A 19,984-nucleotide genomic window follows, 5' to 3' on the forward strand; every position below is an offset into this window, starting at 1 on the left:
ATATTGGTTTTCCCCATAGATACAGCTGTGGGAGGCCCAGTAATGGTGTCCCCAAGGATATCCAGGTCCCAATCCCTGGAGCCCGTAGATGTTGCCTCCTATGGCACACACACACACACACACACACACACACACACACACACACACACACAAAGGGGGTCTTTGCAGACGGGATTAAATGAAGGCTTTTGAGCCGAGGAGATGATCCTGGAATCCGGGTAGCTCCAAAGGCACTCACACGAGCCTGTATTAGAGGGAAGCAGAGAGAGATTTGGCTGTATGTGTGACCATCAAGGCAGCGATCGGAGCGATGGGGCCACGAGCCAAGGGATGCTGGCAGCTGTAGAAGCCGGAAGAGGTAAGGAACGTGTACTGGTTTGCTCACAGTGCTGCAACAAACCACACATTGGGTGACTTAAGCCACAGACGTGCACCCTCTCACAGCTTGGAGGCCGGCAGTCTCAGATCAAGGCGTGTGTGGACAGGCGTGGTTTCTTCTGAGTCCTCTCCCCTTGGCTTGTAGGTGGCTGTGTTCGCTCGTGTCCTCCCGTGGTCTTTTCCCTGCCTGTCAGTGTCCTAATTTCCTCTCATAAGGACGCCAGCCCGCCTATACGACCTCATTTTGCCTTAATCGCCTCTTTAGAATCCCAACCCCAATCTTGAGGTGCTGGGGTTAAGACCTCTCTGCAGGGGTGCCCGGTGGCTCAGTCAGTTGAGCGTCCGACTTCGGCTCAGGTCACGATCTCGCGATTTGGGAGTTCCAGGCTCTGACGGCTCAGAGCCTGGAGCCTGTTTCGGATTGTCTCTCTCTGTCCCTCCCCCATTTGTGCTCTGTCTCTCTCAAAAATGAATACACATTAACATTTTTTTTAATTGAAAAAAAAAAAGACTTCAGCATGCGAATCTTGGCGGGGACATAATTCAGCCCATAACAGAACAGCATGTTCCCCAGGTGAGCTGGAAGGGAGTGCAGCCTTCCCGACAACCCCATTTGGGCCTGGTTAGCCTGCTTTCAGACTTCCGGCTTCCAGAACTGTTAAGAGACTAAGCGTGGGCTGTGTGCAGCCACCACATTTGTGGTCATTTGTTACAGGAGCTGTAGGAAACTAATATGAGGACGTTTTCAAAAACACCCAACGGCAGTGATGGCAAACAACAATTAGGGTTGGGGGGAGGCATGAGGGCAAGCAAGGGGGCCACGTGCGGGGGGCTGGGGGAAGAAGAAGTTTTGCTCTGTATCCGAACCAGCTGACTGAATGTGTGTGTGAAACTTCATAGAACTCAATATAGCATACCGATTGAATAGAAGACAAAAAGCACACTGTCATCTCAACAGGTGCAGAAAGAGCATTTGACAAAACCCACCACCTTTTCATGAGGCAAACACTCAAAAAATAGGGAATAGAAAGGAACTTCCTAAACCCGAAAGAGAGCATCTATTTAAAAAAAAAAAAAAAAAACTCACAGCTAACATCATATTTGATGAATGCTTTCCCACCAGGCTCACGAGCCAGACAAGGATGTCCACTCTCACTACTCCTATTCCACCTTGTACTGAAGGTTCCATCCAGGGCAGTTGGGGAAGGGCAAGAACGAAAAGCTACTCAGGGTGAAAGGAAGAAGTACAACTATCTCTGTTTGCACATGACATGGTCTTATGTAGAGGGAATCCTAAAGGACACACATGCACACACACAAATCCGAGAGATAATAAGTGAACTCAGCAAACCCCCAGGTTGCAAAGTCAGTACCCAAGTATCAATTAGATTTATGTGTAAGTCAGGAGTGACTATTCTGAAAATAAAATTAAGAAAGCGATTTCCTTTCAAAGAGTAAAATAGCATCAAAGAGTAAAATTCTTAGGAGTAAATTCTTAGAGCAAAACTTATACTCTGAGAACTACAAGATATTGTGGAGAAAAAATGAAAGGCCAGGGATGCTTGGAGGGCTCCGTCGGTTAAGCATCCGGCTCTTGATTTTTGGCTCAGGTCATGACCTCACAGTTGTGAGAGCAAGGCTGGTGATGGGCTCCCATTGGGCGTGGCGCCTCGTTAAGAGTCTCCCCCCGCCCCGCCCCTGCCCCGCGCGCGCGCACGCACGCGCGCACACGTGTGTGTATGTGTATGCACTCGCTCTTTAGCTCTCTCTACAAAAAGAAAGAAAGAAAAGATCAGAATGAAGTTATTCCATGTTCAGTACCACAAGATGTACTATTGTTTTTTTTAAGATGTTGCTATTCTTAATACTTTCAAATTGATCTATAGATTCAACATAGCCCCTATCAAATCTCAGCTAACACACACACACATATATTTATCAAATCTCAGCTATATATATATATATATATATATATATATATATATATATAGAGAGAGAGAGAGAGAGAGAGAGAGAGAGAGAGAGAGAGAGATTGACAAGTTAATCCCCCAAAATCATATGGAAATCCCACTGTGTGTCCAGCAAATCTGGAGTAATAAAGATGATCTCCTCCCGGCAGAAGGATAGGCATACAGATCAAGGGTAGCAAACAGAGAATATTGACCACATTTGTGGTCGATTGATTGTCAAAAAGGACCAAGCAACTCAGCGGAGGAAAGCGTAATCTTTTCAGCAAATGGAGTTGAGACCCTGGACATCCACGCGCAGAAAAAGAATGACGCTGGACCCCTACCTCACACCACACACAAAAAATTAACTCAAAACAGATCATAGACCCGAATGTGAAAGCTAAAACTATAAAAACATAGTGGGGGACGCATGGGGGGGGGCTCATTCAGTTTAGCATCTGACTCTTGATTTCGGCTCAGGTCATGATCTCACAGTTTGTGAGATTGAGCGCCAAGTCTGGGTCCGTGCTGACAGTGCAGAGCCTGCGTGGGATTCTCTCTCTCTCTCTCTCTCTCTCTCTCTCTCTCTCTCTCTCTCTCTCCTCTCTCTCTGCCCCTCCCCCACTTGCATGTGCGTGCACACGCTCTCTCTCTTTCTCAACAAATAAACTTTTCTTAAAAAGGTGAAAAAGACAATGTACAGAATGGAAGAAAATATTTGCAAATTATGTATCTGGTAAGGGACTTGTATCTAGAATATGCAGGGACTCATAACTCAGTAATAAGACAACCCAACTTAAAAATAGGCAGGGGATCTGAATAGACCTTTCCCCAGAGAAGGCACGCAAATGGCAAATAAACACATGAAAGATACACTGTCATTAGTCATCAGAGACTTAAAAATCAAAAGCACAATGAGAAATCACTCTACGCCCAGCATCATGGCTAGCATAAAAAAAGACAGACAGTAACAAGTGTTGGCAAGGATGTGGAGAAGTTGGAAGTCATATGCATTGCTGGTGGGATTTGTGACTTTCTGTCTCGTGAGGCTGTCTTCTCCCAGGCTTCAGAGGTCACCTCCTGCAGCTCATCGATGGGAATGACAGCATAGAAAAGAAATACTCGCTTCTTAAAGTACTCTGGCCGGCTGCGTAGTGGCCCCTCAAGACTGTCCATGTCCTAAGCCCCGGAACCTGTGAATATGTTATGTTAGATGGCAAAGAGACTCTGCAGATGTGATTAAATTAAGGGTCTTGAGATGCGGAGATGATCTGGGTAAGTTCGATGTCATCACAAGGGTCCTTATGAGAACCTGGAAAGTCAGAGGGCAAAGTCAGGAGTAGAGGTGGGAGTGATGCAGGACCCTGAGCCAGGAATGTGAGTAGCCTCAGAAGCTGGAAAAGGCAAGGAAACAGACTGTCCCCTACGGCCTTCAGAAAGAATGCATTCCTTCGGATGCATTTTATATTTCTAACCTCCAGAATTCTCAGATAGTAATTTGGGTCGTTGTAAGCCACTAGGTTTGTGGTCATTTGCTACAGCAGCAGAAGAAACGGGGTCAGGAATAGGGTTCACCACTTCTACGTCCCATTGGCCAGAACATGTCATGTGACCACGCCACAGCTAAGATGTCTGGGAAGTGTAGTCTGTGGCTTGGCAGCCTTTTCCCTGGGGAGCTCCAACTATGGGAGATGGGGCGTGGGTGGTTGTTTTGTGTGTGTGTGTGTGTGTGTGTGTGTGTGTGTGTGTGTGTGTGTGTGTATGTGTGTGTATTAGACCCTCTCTGCAATGCGGCCCATTATCTGAGAATGTTACGTCCAAATTCTTCCAAGGGACCCATCCTCCTGCACTTCTGTGGTTTCCAGGCTTCTAACTCCACTGGAACTTCCACTGTCTGGAACTTTGCCGAGGCTGGGGTCCCAAGATTCCAATTGTACCGGAGGGAAGGGAGGGGAGGGGAGCATTGTTTAATAATGTCTAATAACTCTATGGCTTGTCATGCAATGCTTGAACCTGACAGAAAAGGGCCAAGACACTGACGGTAACTGAATCATTCACAGTCCTGGAGAAAATGGACAGTCACTCAAACAGGGCCCCTAGGGACACATTGAATAAAGAACTTTTTTTTCTTTCTTTCTTTCTTTCTTTCTTTCTTTCTTTCTTTCTTTCTTTCTTCCTTCCTTCCTTCCTTCCTTCCTTCCCTTCCCTTTCCCTTTCCCTTTCCCTTTCCCTTTCCCTTTCCCTTTCCCTTCCCTTTCCCTTTCCCTTTCCCTTTCCCTTTCCCTTTCCCTTTCCTTTCCTTTTCCTTTCCTTTTCCTTTCCTTTCCTTTTTTAACAGAGGTGCGGGCAGGTCATGGCATAGCGCAGCACCTGGGGGCTGCAGCCACGGTGGAGGGGGGTCTGCATGGGCGCACGGGGAATGTGACCGGCACAACGCGGTGGGAGCCCACCCTTGGAAGGGGCTCAGCCGCTCAGCAGTCGCGCCCCAGAGGAGTCGGGGGAATAAATCCATCCGTCTCTTCTCTCGCGAGCGGGTCTCCTAATGCTGCTTCCCATTGGTTGAAAGCAACAGGAATGCTGCTTCCCATTGGTTGAGCGCAACAGGAATTGGCCAGTGGGAGGCTGTGGGCTTTTGTCTATGCAGATGAGCCTCTCCCGGGGCAGAGGCCCGGGTGGGGACCGGTTTCAGTGCGGATCCGGGGAGGGGGATGGGCAAATGGAAAGTCTCCACCCTCAGGGCTCCGTCGTCTCCAGGTCTGCCGTCTGAGCTCCCGAAGAGTCTGGCCGCTCACTGCTGGGCGAAGTGCGGGCTTGTCTGTCCCTTGCTTTGGGGCTCCCTCTGAGACGTGGAAGGAGCCAGATCAGAGCAGGCCCGGTGACTGCGGCTAGGATTGGGCTGCTCCAGGATGGAGCCCAAATTACCGATCCTGATCGCCAACACCCTCTCCAGCCCAGCTCCTAGCCTTTCTTCCCGGCATCTTCTCCCCCAGCTTGGCCCTCCCAAACCCAGCCGCCTCTCCACCTGCACATCCTTACGTTCAGCCGATTCCGTCTCAGCCCTCTTGGCACCAAGCCTTGGCCCACACGGACTCCCTGCCGAGCGCAGCCTCCCGCTGCACACCCCCCTCCAGATCCCACTACTGGGCGATCCAGGGGGCGGCCTGTGAGCTGAGGCTTAAAGGAGGAGAAGGAGTTCATCACAGGAAGAGCTGGGGCGGAGCATGCTGGGAGGAGGGCACTGCAAGTGCAAAGGCCCTGAGGTTGGAATGTGTTTGTGTGTTGGAGGAGCAGCAGGGAGGCCAGTGTGGCTGGAGCAGAGTGGAGGGCAGGGGGGAAAGTGAGGGCAGGAGAGTCACAGAGGGGCTGGATTGGGGGGGGGGTGTCTTTTAGACCATCATGGGGAGTTTGAACTTCATTTAAGGGCAATGAAGGACCCTCAGAGAGTCTCATAGTCTGCTTTGGCGGCCCTAACAAAACACCACGGAGTGGTGACAGCAGACATTTTTGGAGACTGGGAAGTCTAAGGTCAAGGTGCCAGCAGATTTGGTTCCCAATGAGGACCCTCTTCCTGGCTTGTGACAACTTCTTAACCGCGTCCTCGCATGGAGGAAAGAGCCGTGTCCTTCTTACGAGAGCACTAATCCTATTATTTGGGCTTTATTCTCAAGATCTCATCTATTCCAGATTAGCCCCCCGAAAGCCTCCCCGACCAAGTGCCCCTTGGGGATTGGGGCTTCAACATACGAATTTGGTAGGTGACGTGGGAGCGTAAACATTCCGTCCCTAACAGACGGTTTACATGTGCAAGCGAGTAAATGCTTGGATGAAACGGATGAGTGAGAACAAGAAGGTGAAGCTAATTCACAGCTACAGTCTTGGTCACCTAGAGCCCATGGGCCACCAGCGGTACCTGGTCCCCTCACCATCGCTTGAGACTGCCTTCTTTCCTCGGCTGCCGCTGGGTACCTCCCTGGGGACATGTCACCTTGGCCGATTCCGAGATGCTGCCGTGGCCCATCCCTGGCTGTATCTTAATGACACCCAAACAGCTCCATAAAACCAAACAGCTCATCACAATTATTATAAAATATTAAAATGACTCACAAGATAAATTATTCACACACCTCATGTTCGGCTTCCAGGTGTTTGGGGACTGAGATTTTTTTTTTTAGGCAGGCGGCAGGGAGTGGCCCTTGAGAATCAGGGAGGTGCTAAAAACCTATCTACCAATCATGTCACTGTACAGACGGGGAGCCTGCGACTTGGGGGCCACGGGGGGAGGCGCAGAGGCAGAGCCTGGCAGGACATGGTGACCCTTTATGCACTTTTGCTTGGAATGGCAGGTGTGAAGGCAGGGTGAGACGCTACGGTCTTCACTTTGCCCCCATGTCGAGTGGCCGGAGAGAGGTGGGTCCCTTGCGGGAGGCACGAAAGCTTAGAACTTTCAGGGTGGTGTCTGGGAGGAGAGAACGAGACAGGAAGAGACAGCGAGACAGAAAGAGAAACAGAGATGGAGAGACACAGAGAGAGACAGAGTCACCAAAAGATACAGAGAGGGATATGGAGAGACGAGAGATAAAGACAGAGACAGACACGGAGAGAGACAGAGACACAAAGACAGAGAGGCCGGATGGACCCGTCACCCTTATCATTGACGCCACCTGGGATTCTCCCTCGGGTCGACGCCACCAGGCTCGCGCCAGGACCGGGCTGGAGAGCTCAGGGTCCCCCGGAAGGGAGGCTCTTCCCACCGGGCGCCGCCAAGACTGGGTCTCGGGAGGGAGTTCTGTGAAGGAACTGGGTGGGCTCCCGAAAATCCAGATCCCACCGCCCGGCCTGTGTCCAGTGTAGACTTCCTCCCAAGGAGCTGTAACAAGCCGGGCGCGGGAGGTGGTCTCGCCGCAGCCCTTCAGCACCACAGACAGCGACACATCCCCGGGCGAGCAGGACACCCCCGGGGGCGGTGGCCCCGGCCCTGGGCGTTGGTTCGCACACACCCGGGCGGCGGCCCCGGTGTGGAGGGGTAGCTGCCCCTTGAGTGGAGGGTGGGCTGAGGCTCAGAGCCGGGAAGGCGCAGATTCGAGGCCCCAGCTCGCCCCCAGGGGGCTCCCGTGAACATCCGCCGGGGGCCTGACCGAGCGCCGGGGACGCGGCAGTGGCCCAAGCAGACGAGCGCCCCTCCGTGGGCGCCTCGGTATAGTTCAGTCGGTTAAGCGTCCGACTCTTGGTTTCCGCTCAGGTCACGATCGCACGGTTCGTGGGTTCGAGCCCCGCGTCAGGCTCAGCGCAGAGCCTGCTTGGGATTCTCTCTCTCTCCTCTCTGTCTGCCCACCCCTCCCTGGCTTGTGCTTTTCTCTCTCTCTCTCTCTCTCTCTCTCTCTCTCTCTCTCTCTCTCGATAAATAAACTTTGAAGAAAAAGCCAGAAAGTTCCTGCCTTTATGGAGCGCACACGTGATAAAAAATTTTTTAAAGAAAATTTCTGAAATAAATTCTTTCTGATAAAGATTCTATTTTTTTTTAAGTGTTTACCTATTTTTCGGAGAGAGAGAGAGACAGAGCGCAAGCAGGGGAGGGGCGGAGAGGGAGGGAGACACAGGATCTGAAGCAGGCTCCAGGCTGCGAGATGTCAGCACAGAGCCCGACGCGGGGCTCGAACCCACGAACCGTGAGATCGTGACTTGAACCAAAGTGGGACGCTTAACCGACTGAGCCACCCAGGAATCCATGATAAAGATTCTAAAGAAAACAAAATGACATGATATACTGGGGTGGGGGGGTGACTTCAGTTAGGGAAGGGGGAATCAGGAGGGCCTTTCTGAGGAGGTGACATTCGAGCAAGCGAGGGAGCAAGCCACGGGGAGGGCGCTCCAGGAAGAGGGCACAGCAAGTGCAAAGGCCCTGAGGTTGGACAAAGCTTGGTGAATTCAAGGAACAGAAAGAAAGCAAACAGAATGTGAGGCAATTTTCAAACAAGTGGGTTCTGAAGAAGCAAAGGGAAAAGAGAGACAGAGAGAGAAACCAAGAAACAGACTCTTGACTACAGAGAACAAACTGCTGGTCCCTGGGGTGGGGGTGGGGGGATGGGTGAAACGGGTGACGGGGACTCGTGATGAGCACTGGGTTGTGTTGTACGGAGATACTGAATCACGGACACCACACCGTACGTGGACACCCTGGGGTTTAAGTGAAACTTACAAACAAACCAGGGCGTCCTGCAGCCATGCACCTCGGAGGGTCGTGATCCAAAGCGCTTACTCCCACAGCGAGTCTGGGCGAGGGGTCGGTTGGCCGTCGTTGAGAGCAAGGGGTTGGACCCGTCTCTGTGGAGCCCCGCTGTTCAGGGTCCAGTTGACCCCCTCCTACCGTGTGGCCTTGCTAAGGGGTCGCCCTACTGGTGAGCTTCTCCCGGGGAAAAGTGGCTCCCAAACTCAGCGGCTCGAGACACTGTGCGTTCGCGCTCTCGGGCGCTGCGGGCCCGGGAGCCCGGGCGTGGCTCAACAGGGTCGTGTGCGGTGGGCTGGTGGCAGGGTGTCAGCCTCAGGTGGACGGTGGTGAGAAGGGGTGACTGGGGCGGGACCGCTGCCAACCAGCCCTGTTCGGTGCCACCCGCTGTGCCTCCCCCTACTCCCTAGAGGCAGGGGAGGGGCTGACACAGGGCTCCATGGGACATCTTTGTGGGGGTATCTACCTCCCCGTGCCCTCTCTGAGCCTCAGGTTCCTCACCCGGAAGAAGGACAGTGAGTCCCTACTTCCCCGGGGGCGGTGGCCGCGGAGGATGTCTTGGGGCAGAAGAGGGGCCCGGGCACCACGGGGCACCTTGGGCTCTTTCCTCCCGGAGACACCAGCTGGGGATTCGGCCCCCTGGCTTGGGTGTTCCCAGCATCACGTGGCTCCGGTCAGAGGCGAGGCGGGCAGATGTTGAGCTTGGCAAACACAGTTCCCGACCTCCCAAGGGCCGTCATTTGTTCATTCGTTGGCCCGTCCCCTGTGTTAGTTTCCAGCGGTTGCCGTGACAAAGGACCGTAAACCGGATGGCTTACACAGCAGAAAGTTACTGTCTCGCTTTTCTGGAAGCTGTGAGTCCACGACCGAGGCGTTGGTAGGGCTGGTCTCGTGTGACGACCGTGTTCCGTGGCTCGTGGGTGGCCGTCTCCGTGGTCACTGGGCAGTCTCCCCATACGCGCGCTGCGTCTCGATTTCCCCCTTTTGTAGGGACACCAGTCATATCGGGTCGGGGACCCGTCCTCCTCCAGCGTGACCTCCCCTGAACTACACTGATTACATCTGCAACGACCCTATTTCCAAAGGAGGTCACGTTCTAGAGTCTCGGGGGTCAGGACTCCAGCGTATGAATTTGGGGGACACGCCATGCAACCCATAGCACCCAGCAGCGAAGGAGTCTTTGTGTGTGCCACTCTCCCTCTCTCCAAGCTCACCCCTACCCCAGGACCCTTGTATGTGCTGGTCCCTTCCGCCCAGAAATCCCTGGCTCTTGTGGGTCGGGTCTCCTTCTCAGCTCAGATAGCGGTTTCTCAGCGGGAACTTCTTCAATGTCCCTCCCCTCCAACCCTCCTCTATCATCTCCTCGCTCTGCTTCAAACACACCAGGCTCGTTCCTGCCCCAGGGCCTTTGCCCCTGCTGTTGCCGCTGCCTGGAACCTCCTTCGCTCACCTGGTTCCTTCCTTCATCGTCTTGGGTTTTGGCTCACGTGAGACCTTATTGGCCAGACTCTCCCTCCGCCCGCCCGGCAGTCAGTCCCAGACCGCCCCTCCCTACTCATTTCCCCTTGCCAGTCTCCCTGCTGGGAGACCCCCCCACTGCTTTAACTGTTTCTTGCCTCCTCCACCCCAGACTGTCAGTCCCATGGGGCAGGTATTGTTGTCTTGGTCCCTGCTGTGTCCCCAGCTCCTAGAACGGGACCTAGCTCACAGCAGCACCTGGTGAATAAACGTTTGTGCAATCGGTGAATCATGACTAATCAGAAGATCTTGGAATGACGGCCGAGGCCTCCAGCGTGCAGGCTTGGCACCTCAGCATCGGCACCACATCTTAGAGTCAGAAGGAGGGGAGTTTTGGAATTTTCCGACTCCAGTCCCCCCTCCCCGCCCTCACACACACACACACACACACACACACACACACAGCCTCCTGGGCACGGTTCAACAGCTCGCCTTGGTTACCTCCCGCGACGGGGACCTCATTACAGCCCAAGGCGGACCAGTCAGGTTCGGGGCAGGTGCACCGGTGTGAGAATCCCTCCTTGAGAGCCAAGCCCACGGTTTTTGCCCCTGGCGACTCCCTGCGGTCTCGGAACCGCCCCTCACCTGCGGGAGGGGGTCTCAGGGCAAGAGCCCCGCTGTCTGAGGCGCAAGGTCCTTTTCTGAGAAAGATGATGGCCGAGGGGTGAGCCGCTAACCACAGAGCTGACGGCGAAAAGGTTAACTGATAAGAGGGACGCGGCTGGCTGATAAGGGAACTGTTGGCAGATACCCAGCGGTAGGTAAGAACTAAAGTGCTTTGGCCGATGACTCCGTCCCCCCTCCCTCTCCCCGTTCCTCCTCCAACACGCCTGGAGCACCTCCCGGAGTCCAGGCCCGGCGCTGAGAGTGACAGTTATAAACACGGGCTGACGCATCTGAGATCTAAGCTCCCTTGGAAACCCCCAGAACCAGCTAAATCGCTCCGACAGCAAAGGCTCCGAGCTGGGATGGCGGGCGGCAGCCAGCGGGGGGGGGGGGGGGGGGGGGGACGCGCCCCCTGCCTGTTGGTGGCTCAAGTGAACCCCCGAGTCCCTCCCTGCTGCTGGCACTTCTGGGCCGGCGCCTGTCTCTCCTGCGTGGGTGGCGAGCGACTTCATCTGGCCCCCGTGGCTGTCACTCAGCCCCAGTCACACTGGAGACAACACGGTTGCCATGGAAACGAATACGCTTCCCCCTGGGGGGGCGGGTGAGCCAAGGGAGCCAGAAACCGTGTGTGGATGTGTGAATTCGGCACAAAGTGACCCAGGCCTGGTGACTCAAGTGGTGGGGGTGGGGCGGGGGGGGGGGAGGTTTAACTCCTTCTCCGCTGCTCGCCCCTCCTCTCTGGGTCGTCCCACAGTCTGGGGCCTCCAGGGAGCTGGGGTTCAGCCTCAGAGTTAAGCGTTAGTCCCCGAGTGCCTCGGGCCTGGCTCTCACTCCAGGCAAGATGACCTCTTTGTGCCTCAGCGTCCTCACCCAGAAAGTGGGTACGAGAAGGTGCACTGTGGAATGCACACTTGTTGACTGGATGTCTGTCACGCTCTGGATACCGTCCTAGTTCCTCCCTCGGGGCTCCTAGACCATGGGGGAGAGTCAGACAACAAAGAAATAAGGGAATTAAAGAAAAATCAGAAAGCGTCAGGCAGGGAAGGCAAAGTGGAGGGATGTGATAATGAAGGGGGGAGCATCTAGCGGGGGCCTGGGGGGGACAGGGAGGAGGTCTGACACGTGACATTGGAGCTGAGACCTGAAGGATGAGAAGAAACCAGGCATGGGGACATCTGGGAAGGGCGCTGTCCAGGTGGAGGGTGTGGCTGTGCAAAGGCCCTGGGGCAGGACCGGGCCGGGTGTGATGAAAGAACGGAGAGGAGGCCCATGCGGCTGGAGCACAGTGAGCCACTGGGTGAGAGGGAGGAGGAGAGGCAGAGAGGGGACAGGAGCAGGTCCTGCCGGGCCTAGGGGGCCGCGGGGAGGACTTGGGCTTCTACCCCGGGGTGGGGGGGGGGGGGCGGGGGGAGCCCTGGAGGGCTGTGGGCAGAGAGGAGGGCGGGAGCTGACGCGGGTGCTCACGGGCGCCCTCTGGTGGCCGCTGCGGGAATGACAGCCGTGGGGGGAAGGGAGGGACTGGAGACCTGCGTCGGGGCCACCGCCCTGGTCCAGGAAAGAAACACGAAGGTGAGCCAGGCGGGGGCTACCTCGGCCGGCCTTGCGGTGGCTTTTGTCACCATTGTGCTGGCGCATTTACAGGTTGAAATACACAGAATTTTATACCAAAGAGCGTTCTTTTTATTTCTCCCTTATATGATAAGGAGCAAGTCAGGGTTTTTGAAATTGCCTGTGTAGGTGGGTTATGCTGCCTATGAATTTTTTCTCTCGAATGGGCCGCGACTCCCAGCCCTGCGGCGGCCCCCGCTGTGTATCTGTGTGGCGCATAATAAACGCTCAGCGATCCGGGCCTGTGGTTCGTGGGGCCACGGAACAGAGGCAGGAGGGAGGCGGCCTCCTCCCCAGGCTCCTGGGCGCCCCAGACACGGCGCAGCTCCATGTTTCAAGGGTCCCATCGCAGTCACCCACCGATCTCTTTTTGTGGATGGAGAAACAGACTTCCAGAGAAGGCAAGCCATTTTCCTAGTGTCACACAGCCCATTATGGTGAGCCTAAGTTTTAAACCCTAGCTGTTCGGGCCGGTCCAGGCGCCTGGGGGTGACAAATATTGGCTCTGCCTTTGGGGACATCCCTGCTCCCCCGCTCACAGCCTGACCCCACACCCTCATACTTCTGACTCTGGGCCGACCCTAAGCAGGTTAGCGGGGGAAACCTCACATCCCTCGGCCCCAGCGATTGGTTCAGGGCCAGCCATGTGACCCGAGTCCAGCCAATCAGAATCAGCCACGGGTTTTGCTGGGACCAAGAGGCGGGTTTCCGTTTCTGCTCGGGGGTGTTGACTGGAAGGGGAGAAAAAAGCTTGGAGCCTGGGGTCTCTGTGTATTCCGTGAATGGGATGCCTGACCTGTGAATGAAGCCCACTCAGAGGAAAAGTGAAGCTGAGACACAGGAAGTGACCGACTTCCAATGACAACACCATCTCAACTCGCGGATCCAAGCTTTGCCTGAAATTGGGAACCGGGGACTTTGCTGTCGCCGGAACCCGTTCACGTGCTGGTTTTGCTGAGACGTGTTTAAGCCCATTTGCTCACAACGAAACAGAGCCCTGGCCAAGCCACCCGGCTTCGTGCTCTCCAAGTACATGTCCTGCTATGGTTTCTTCATGTGCTGGAAAGGTATTATAAAGGGGGCATCAGGAGAGTTTGGGGGGTGCTGTACTCATCTTGATTTGGGTGATGGTTTCACGCAAATACACACGTGTCAAAACCTATCGAGTTACACACATTTTTGCAAATTTATATGTCAACAGTAAAGGCACGTGTGTTTAAAGCAGCATCAATAGCATCATTCCAGCTCCTGGATCCAGCCATGCCTGAAAGCAGACAGTTTGGACTTTCCAGATACATAAGCCAGTAATTGTGCTTTTGTAGGAATAATAATTGTGACTGTTAATTTTTATTTCATTGTTAGTTTTCTTGGCCTTCCTCTGTCTCATGTTGCAGTCTGGATACAAGAGGAGACCAAGAGAGGGCAGTGATATGATGAGAGGCCTCCAAAATTGTGTCCAGGAAACTGCTGTGGATAAAGAGTTTATGTTCACGCTCATCTGGGAAATTGTTCAGCACGCATCTCTTCTGCAGAACTTGTCAGAGCCTTTAACATACGAATGGGCCAGCTCTGAGGCTTGCTCTACACAGGCTACCAGAGGTCCCCAAAATGTCAGCCCCGGATGCCCACAACAGCCACCTGGTCATCAGTGCCCCCCTGTTGGCTCCTTACGCTGCCAATCTCCACCTCCCCCCACTTTTTCCTGCTTCCTGGAATCACCTTCCAGATAAACACTTTCAGCTCCCAGAAAGCTCCACCCTTTAGTCTTTCAGAACCCACAGCCCCAGGACGCCCTCCCGCTTGGACCTTGCAAAGTTCATGCGCTTTTTTCCCCTCCCCTGTTGGAAAACACCAGAAAGACCAGGAGGCCCTGTGTCTTCTGGCCTGGGGACAAAGCCTCTCCGGGCTGCCCCCACTCCTCTTGCTGCCCCGCCCTGAGCCTTTGCTTATACTGTGCCCTCTGCCCGGATGCCTATCCTTTCCACCTAACCAAATCCTCTGGTGGGTCAGATCCCCCTGGATGCTGGGGCCCACAGGGACGCTGGATTATTTAATAAACCGCATAATTCCCGTTCCCAGCCCTCTTTGACTCCCTCTGATGATGCACAGGAGGGAGCCTCCCCCCGGGGGACTGATTTAACCCTTTCCGGCCTCCCCCTCGCCCCCTCCCCCTCGTAAGCAAAGTGCCGGCGGCGGCGGCGGCGGCTGCGCAGACGCCTCGCTGGATGAAACGACCACGTTTGTTTCCATCCCGCGTGTTTTCGCCGCCCACCTGCTATTTGCGACAGGTGCGAGCCGCTCTCCATTTCCAGGAGGGAGGCGGAGACTGTGTTTTTAAAGACACGGACTTGAGAGGACGTGAGGCAGCTGGAAGGCAAACACTAAACAAAGCGCGGAACAGGTGGGGCTGAAGTTTGGGCAACGCCCACCTCTTTCGGGAAGCCCTCCCGGATTGGATTGCCCGGGCCAAGCCCCGGAGGTCTCCGCGTGGCCTCCTGAGGCCCCGCCCCTTCCCGTGATCCCCGTCCCCCCCCCCCCCCCCCCCCCCCCGGTGCCCGGTGCCGCTTCCAAATCGGGTGGCGCGACCGGGGCAGATGACCGGCGTCTCTGGGCCTGCGTCTCACCGTCTGCGCTCCAGGGGCCGTGGCGGCGCTGGGATCCGGGGTGCGGGCGCCTCTGTGCCGGCCGGGCTGGCCTCCCGCCGCTGTTGGCGTTGCCACGGTTACCGAGCAAGCCCTCCCCGACACCCCCCTACCCCCCCCCCCCAAAACCCTCACCCTCGGACCGGGCCCTTCAAGGGACTCGGGCTCCTGGGTGTCATGGAAACAGTTTCCAGGCCCCCAAGCACGTGGAGTTGGACGTGCGGGTGGAATCTTGGCTTTTAACTTCTGGGGCAGCTGACAGTGTCCACATCCCCCTGGTGGGGCCGGAACCTTTAGCCAATAACCCCTAACCCCCCCCCACACGCACACCATGCCCCCCCCCCCCCCATCTCTGTTTTAAGTTAAATGCCCTGGGCTCGCTCTGTAAACGTGGAGCTGAGAGGAACCACCAGGCAGCCTCTCCCTCTTCTTCTGGAACCTTCTCCCAACAGTGATGGCTGCCACAGAGCAGGGGCTGGAGGCCATGACCCTGTACTCTGGAGCAGGTGAGAACAGGCTGGCCCCGGGCCCCGGGTTGGGGGGGGGGGGTGTCTGAAAAAGGAAGCAGAGGGGCTAATAGTCGCTGGGCGGTTCCCATGTGTGGGCCCTATTTTCGACACAAACGCAGAGTAAGTCCTTACATCCTTAGGACAAGATTAAAGGTACCATAGCCCCATTTTAGAGATGGGGAAACCAAGGCCCAGAGGGGTCAAGTGCTTTGCCCGAGATCACACAGAATGACTGCGAGTGGCAGCCTGGGATTTGAACTCGGGCCCTGTGGCTCCGGGGTCAACAATTTTCACCACTAGGCTCCTCGGGTGCTTCTGATCACGTGATTGAGTGTCCCAAGGTGACATCTGCCATTGGAAATGGGCGCGGGGGTCTGGGGCTGAGCGGGAGCTGCCAGGAGGGGCTGGGACGCTGGGCAGCCAGAGGGAGAGATGGGCGCTGCCACGGGGTGGCCTGGGGGCTCCAGACCCTTCTACGATGTCCGTCAGGGAGCGTGGAACCATCCAGAGAAACTGACAAGCCACATTGAAGAGGTGAGCCCACCATGCAAGCCCGGCTTCAAGATGGTCCCCTCCGACCCCCAGCCACTCTGTTCCTTCCAAACAGACGCTGCGGCCCAGCTGCCTCCGAGGCGTGGAGATTCTGGAAGGAAACGCAGGCTGGGGAGGAGGAACGAGTTCTGGCAGAGCGGGCACATTTGATGACAGCCGCTCGTGTGCGGAGAGTTGTCCCAGGGGCCCGGGGACGCGGAGGCTCAGCCGGACAGAAACCGCTGAGCCGGACAGAAAGCCGCTCAGCTCCTTGGGGTCAGAGGAAATCCAGAGAGGAAATCAGGAGGCCAGGCTAAGTGGGGAGATTGGAAGAAGGGACATTCAAAACGGGGCTAGGGGCGCCTGGGTGGCGCAGTCGGTTAAGCGTCCGACTTCAGCCAGGTCACGATCTCGCGGTCCGTGAGTTCGAGCCCCGCGTCAGGCTCTGGGCTGATGGCTCGGAGCCTGGAGCCTGTTTCCGATTCTGTGTCTCCCTCTCTCTCTGCCCCTCCCCCGTTCATGCTCTGTCTCTCTCTGTCCCAAAAATAAATAAAAAACGTTGAAAAAAAAATTAAAAAAAAAAAAAACGGGGCTAATTGGGGCTCCTGGGGGGCTCGGTCAGTTAAGCGTCTGACTTCGGCTCAGGTCACGATCTCGCGGTCCGTGGGTTCGAGCCCCGCGTCGGGCTCTGTGCTGACAGCTCGGAGCCTGGAGCCTGTTTCGGATTCTGCGTCTCCCTCTCTCTCTCTGCCCCACCCCTGCTCACACTCTGTCTTTTTCTCCAGAAATAAGTCAACATTAAAAAGAAATAGTTAAATGGGGTAAGAGGAGGAGTAGGAGCCTGCCAGGCACAAAATAGGAGGCGAAGGGAACTGCCGGGTAGAGCAAAGTCCGGGCGCCAGGATGGTGTCTTGCAAGGTGACCCGTGTGGCTGGGGCAGAGGGTGACATGGGGCAGGGCGGACGTGGATATTGCTGTAGACTGAATGTTGTGCAGTCAGTGGCCTGAAATCGACTCCCCAGCGTGATGGTATGGGGGGGGGCCCGCTGGGAGCCCCCCATGAATGCAGCTAAGTCCCCTTCTGGAGGAGACTCCGGAGAGCTCCTTCCCCCCTTCCTCCGGGTGAGCACACAGTGAGGAGACGGCCGTCCCTCCAAACCGGGAGCAGGTCCTCACCAGACGGACTTCCAGCCTTCGAAACCGAGAAGCAAATGTGTGTTTATAAGCCACTTGGTCTGTGGAATTCTGTTACAACGGCCCTGATAGACTAAGACAGAGATTAAAACGATGCGAGGGAGGTCCGGAGGGCTTCTGGGAGGAGGTGACATTTGAACGGAGACTTGGAGGAGGAGCTGGCCTTCGGGAGGTGTGGGGAGAAGAGCATTCCAGGCAGAGGGAACAGCGTGGGCAAAGGCCCTGGGGCAGGACGGTAGCTGGTGTGTTCAAAGAACAGCAGAGAGGCCGGTGTGGCAGAGGCAGGCTGAGTGAGGGGGGTGGGGGGCAGGGAGGCCGCTGGGACCAAACCCAAGGAGCCCTCTTACACCAGTGCAGGCGAGCGATGCTGGAGGCCCGGCCCGGCCGTGGCGGTGGAGGGGAGCCAAGTGCTTGGATTCAGAGTATAATTTGGAGATAAAGCCCCGGGTCTGGGAGGGGTGAGGAGGGAGGGAGACGGAGGAACCAGGGGTGCCGGGCGGGTTTGGGGCCCTCTCCTCCCTGGCCCAGAGGAATCCAGAGGCAAGCTTTGGCCGCGGACAGATGGGACCGGAGGGGACTCAGGGCCACCCAACCTCCTGGAGACGTCAGCGCGTTTCGCAGCCTCCCGGTTCCCACCAGCTGCCGGCGACATGCGGCCCAGATGTTTCATCCCATCTGTGCGGGGCCTCCCCCGGCACCAGGCGGGTCTCGTCTGCTGCGGCGACATCTGGGGCGCCTCGGAAGCGGAGGCGGCGGGGCAGGGCGGGGCCCGAGACGGGGACCCTCGTGCTTGGCCGGAAGGCCGTCTGCGGCTCCCACAGGGGCGGGGCGCGTGGGGGCCCAGGGTGGCGCTGGCCGTGGTGTCCGTCCTGCTCGAGTCACCAGGTGTGACCCCTCCCCGGAAGGGGAGGAAGCTGGGGGCCCTACACCAGGGGCTTGGGGTCACAATTTCCAAGCACAGATCCCCACGTCCGAGCCTTTGCCCCTGCCGGGGTGGGCTTCTCATGCCTCCTTTTACTCCTTTCCTCGGCAGGGATGGATTGAGCACCTACTGTGTACCAAGCACTACCCTCCCCCACCCCCGGAAGATAGCAGTGACCGAAACAGACCGAGAAACCCGCCGGAAAGCAAAACCCAGAAAACTCTCGGGCCTCGGTGGCCTCAGGCTTCATGTCAAATTAACACGTGGGTAAATAAGATACTTTCCAAGCCAGGTAAGTGCCGGCAAGTCACCAGAACGTGAGGGAACGTGAAGGGAAGGACAGGGAAGCTTCTTGGGGGGGGGGGGGGGGAACTTTCGGAGGGCGTGGCATGGAGAGCTCAGGCAGGAAGAAGCGCCAGCTGTAGGGAGAATGGGTGGGGGGAGGACATTCCAGAGAGCGGAGCAGCAAGTGCAAAGGCCCGGAGGCAGGAGGGTGCCCCGCAGACGAGTGGAGCGGCTCCAGCCGTTGGACCCGTGTGAGCGACAGAGGACTAGGAGGGAACAGCAGCCACGGTGGTGTTGGCGGTCGGGCACAGGGGACCCCGAGAGGGTGTGGATTTAGCCACGTGTGCGCAGGGCTCTCTGCCCGGAAAGCGCCTCGGAGTGGGGGTGGGGAACAGACGCGTACGGGGTCTTTTTCAACTAGACCTCCGAGAGGGCGGGCCATGTGCCCGCGGACGCAGGGCGATACCAGGCACCAACCTGGCCCCCCTTTCCCCGCAGCCTCGAGGTTCGGGGGCCCCAGACCCACCGAGACTCTTCTCCCAGGAAAGACCAACGTTTGCGCGGCCAGCTCCAGAGGGGATCTCCCCGCTGTCTGGGGGAGAGGTGGCAGAGCGAGAAGAGGGAGGGGGGGAGGGGGGAGGGGGAGAAGTGCAATATTTCTATTGTCCTTATCCAAATAAATTGAGACGTATTTGTGAAAGTGTCAAGGAAACCTCCAGGAGCGAAACTATAAAATCACACAGCTGCTCTGAGGGCCCGTGACAGACAGCTCAGATTAATGTAGCTGTATTTTTATGGTCTGTTAACAACTGATATGGGTTTTAAATATATTATCTTCCATTGTATTGTCTGTCATTTTAAAAACTGCTCATGTCTCCTGTGTTTGCTTTTAAAAGGTTCTTATAGAACATTCCGCTGCTGAGCTCCCGGAGATCTTCCTTTCTTGCCCCCTCCCGGAGATATATCACTGCGGGTCTTCTCCCCCCCCCCCCCGCCCCCCGCCGCCGCCCCGAGCTAGGTTTTCCCTGGTAGTTTCATGGCTAATTGAGCACAGAACCTATTGGAACCCCTCGAGTTTCTTAATTCAGGGAGCAGCTGCAGGAGGCCGGCGGCCGTCTAGTTGGAGATTTCCGGTGGGGCCGCGTGGAGCTCCTCCGGATGGGACAGGTGTGTGGGGCGCGACGGGGCTCAGCTTCCACGGCGGCCGGCAGGAGCCTGACCCCGGAGCGTCCTGACCCTGTTGACGGAGCCTTGTAGCAGTCAGCTGCGGCTGCGATGATGCCACGTAACAAGTCCCCCCGCGGCTCGGTGGCTGATACAGCAACCAACGCGGGCCTCTTGCTTCCGGGTCTCTGCTCACTCTCTCTCTCTCTCTCTCTCTCTCTCTCTCTCTCGGCGAACTCGTCCGAAATCTCTCCCGACGTTCCCCCCCTGCCCTAATTCCACACCCCAGCCAGACTACTTCAGTAACTCTCAGCCCCCCGCCCCGCGCCGCGCAGATGCCCAGCTCTTTGCAACACCCACACCTACGTGCATGCTGTTCCTTCTGCTCAGAATTCCCTTCTGCCTCACAAACTCCTATGCGTCCTGCACGACCCATCCTCTAGGGCCCCTCCTCC

The 19,984-nt window shown here is 56.4% G+C and overlaps 1 long non-coding RNA gene across 1 annotated transcript; it reads left to right on the forward strand.

The window, feature by feature from the left end:
* Window positions 1-15,283: 15,283 nt before the first annotated feature.
* On the forward strand, window positions 15,284-18,975 carry LOC131508519 (uncharacterized). The gene is made up of 3 exons (XR_009260040.1): window positions 15,284-15,430; window positions 18,192-18,347; window positions 18,864-18,975. It is a non-coding gene; the product is annotated as an uncharacterized LOC131508519 (long non-coding RNA).
* Window positions 18,976-19,984: the final 1,009 nt, after the last annotated feature.

The sequence above is a fragment of the Neofelis nebulosa genome, chromosome 4 (genome assembly GCF_028018385.1).
Source record: "Neofelis nebulosa isolate mNeoNeb1 chromosome 4, mNeoNeb1.pri, whole genome shotgun sequence".
In the NCBI taxonomy this organism is placed as follows: domain Eukaryota; kingdom Metazoa; phylum Chordata; class Mammalia; order Carnivora; family Felidae; genus Neofelis; species Neofelis nebulosa.